The sequence below is a fragment of the Citrus clementina genome, unplaced genomic scaffold (genome assembly GCF_000493195.1).
Source record: "Citrus clementina cultivar Clemenules unplaced genomic scaffold, Citrus_clementina_v1.0 scaffold_3, whole genome shotgun sequence".
Lineage (NCBI taxonomy): Eukaryota > Viridiplantae > Streptophyta > Magnoliopsida > Sapindales > Rutaceae > Citrus > Citrus x clementina.
Window position 1 is genome coordinate 20,086,608 of NW_006262339.1, and position 3,513 is coordinate 20,090,120.

The window sequence follows — 3,513 nt, forward strand, 5'->3', positions numbered from 1 at the left end:
ATGCAGAACTTAATCTGCCTTTGTGACCAAATCTGACTTAGAACAGATCAATATCACACACGTTCTGTTTTCCAGCCGATATACCAATTTAAAATGTTGTAATTATATGATTTTAAAGCAGACCTAGCAACAAAATCTAAAGGCTCATAAATAATACTAGATCTGGATCCTAGAAATAGTATTCTGATTGGTTGGAGGGAGAAGAGAAATACGACGAAGGGGAGAGATCCAGTCTCTATGCCTCGGAAGAATGTAGCAGTTTATATAAATTTAAATTGCAGAAATTTAAACATACATTTGAAACTTTAAACTTTAAATAGATTAAATGAGAGATGCTTACATAGATTGCTTGGATCCGAGAGCTTTACAATGGAAAATGTTTACAGATTTTGTAGAAAAGGAAAATTACAATACAGGAATAATATTCCTTGATGTCTTGATCCTGATTTCCGAGAGAGAGAGAGAGAGAGAGAGTGCAAAATGTTGTAAACAAAACTCTGTCCCCAAATGTTACATAGCTTTGAATTTAAAACAACTGAAGCTTGAACTGTGGCGAGTCTGTAGCTTCAACTGTAGCGAAACTGTAGCTTTATTCGACCACTGTAGCAAAACTGTAGCTTTACCAGAAAAAGTCAACAAGGGAGGTGTCGTGGAAGACAACATGATTGAGGGCATCTTTTGCTTTATTTGCTTTTGCTGTAGCTTCACATGCGTGGCTGGTAAGATGAGACTTTAGTGGAGACAGCAACATGGAAAAGGGGCCTTGAAAAGGCAAAACTGGGTGAAGAGACATGTGCGCTCTCACTTGTGTCTAGGGGACCACCCAGGAAAAAATATAAATACATTCTGAAAATAATTACAACAAAGTAATTGTTACAAAGGGAAATACAATCATAAATAAAGGGAAATAGGACAATCTTTACTCTTTTTTTTTTTTGAAACAAAGCTTTAATGCTTTAATGGAGAGAATATTCCGAAGCAGTCATCTTCATTTTCATCTCCGAGGGAAATGAACGGTTCAGCTTCTCCTGAGGAGCTTGATGAAGAGCTTGCAACGGATGGCTCAGATCTTGTGGCAAGAAGTTGCTGCATCACTTTGAAATATTCATCTTCGGTTTTGGCACTGGGCAATAAGGATTGGGCTTTGGCCCTCTGGGCGAGGAAAGTGCTTTGGGTTTTGACTAGGTCTTTACTTGGGGCAAGGAGGCCTCTTGTGGAAAGCCAGGATTGGATCGCGGCTTCTGACAATTTTGACTGTTCGTCAAATTTAGACTACCATTTGACTTTGAAGGTTCTTTGTAAAACTAGTTGGGTGTCTATGGTGTGGTATTGGAAATTCCACATCCAAACCCAGGGAAGGAAGAAATTTGTACAGAAGCAGAGAAAAGGAGGAAACCTCTTTTCAGACTCAGAGGGAATATAATGGGCTTTAAAAAGATTTAAACATTTAATGGTGTTCTAGGTTAGAATGTCTGGGCTTGGCCCAAAGTAGTTCCACCAAATTTGGAACCAATTTGGAAGGCTTTGAACAATTATTTTCGAATTAAAGAAAAATAACCAGGAGTGAGATCGTTTGGGGTTTTGAATAAAAAATGTGTTAAACCAGGCCTGTTGATAGTCCCAGTAAGAGAAAGATAAACAGTGGTTTAAACGATTTTGAAAATTGGCGGGAAAAGTCTTTGGTTTGTGGAGCTGGTCACCCCACTGATTTGGGCTAAGGACTTTAAGGATGGTAGCTGTGGAATAGGCTGGCTCAGAATGAGCTTCACTAAGGAAGAAATGTTTAAATTTTACTGACTCAGTGAACTCAAGTATGCTTTGGTAGAAAGACTGGGGTTTGGATAAATCTCATGGTTTAAAAAACCAGCCTTTCGGGAAAATCTTTGAAATAGCTTGAAATGGATCAGAATGATAAAACCCATCCTCCATTGATAAAACATTTTGTTGATAGGCTTTATTAAACCAATCCGATGATTTTTGTGAAAGCTTTGATTGAGAAACAATAATTTGTGAAGAAGAGCTTTCACATGAAACGATTTCTTTAGAGGAAGAAGGTTTTGAAATTTCTTTGGAAACAAGTTTTTCTTTCTCAGGAACTTGAGAAAGGGCTTTAGTTTGAGAAATATTTTGTAAGGCGAGCATAAGCTCTGGAGACTTTGTAATGGAATTCATCTATTCTTTTACCTGATCTTCGGAGGTAATGGCTTTAGACTGGGCTTCTTGTTCTTCAACCATTTCAATCCAAGATTTGATGGGCATGGCCGAAGAAAGTAATTTTTCTTTAGAAGGGGTTGATTTGGGTTCTTTAGAGGTTACTTGTAACTCAGTGTCTTTAAGAACAGCTTTACCTTTGTCTTTTTTCTTGGGCGGCATTATCTGTTTTGAAGAAATTCTCTGGTTAGAAAGTCAGGGATAGAATTTGTATCACCTTTTATAAACTCAATATCAAAATCAAAGACGCTTAAAATAGCTTGCCATCTTGCAAAAATATGTTTTGAAGCAATATTTTGAACATCTTTTTCCAAAACATGTTTTGCAGCTTTGCAATCAATTCTAAGTAAAAACTTTTGATTTAATAAGTCACTTTGGAATTTAGAAATGCATAATATGATAGAAAGAATTTCTTTTTTAATAGTAGAGTAATTTCTTTGGCATTCATTCCAATGAGCAGAAATATATTGTACTATTTGTTCTTTATTATTCTCTTTTTGCTTTAATATTCCTCCATATCCTAAGTCTGATGCATCTGTTTCAACAATTTTAGGTAATGCAAGATTTGCAAGGAATAAACATGGAATATTTTTAACAGAATTCTTTATTAGCTTAATACCTTTAGTATGCTCATCAGTCCATGCAACAAGGTTCTTCTTTAATCTATCATGCAAAGGTTTCGACATTCTGTTGATATTAGGACAAAAATCAAGAACATAATTTAGACTACCTAAAAATCTCTGCAATTGTGTTTTGTCAAGGATTTTATCAGGAAATTTATCAGCAAAAGCAAGAGATCTTTCAATAGGCGTAATGGTTCCCTTGGAAATGTAATGACCTAGGAACCTGATCTTTGTTTGAAACAAAGAAACTTTAGAACTAGAAATTGCCAGACCAGTCTTTCTAGTGGCAAGGTAGAAAGTCTTTAAATGTTTGAAATGTTGATCAATTGTTTGGGAGAAGATCAACACATCATCTATATAAACTATGCAGAAATCAGAGAAAGGATTATAAATATCATTCATAATTCTTTGGAATTCTGAGGGTGCATTCTTCAATCTGAATGGCATAACAGTCCATTCATATTGACCAAAGGGAACAATGAATGCAGTTTTATAGTGGTCTTTAGGATGGATTTGAATTTGCCAAAATCCTGACTTAATATCAAATTTGGAAAAAATGAATGCAGAATGTAGTTTTTGAAGCAAATCTTTTTTATTAGGTATGGGATACCTAATCCATTTTAATGCTTTATTCAGAGGTTTATAATTTATAACAAGTCTAGATGTTCCCCTTTCTATT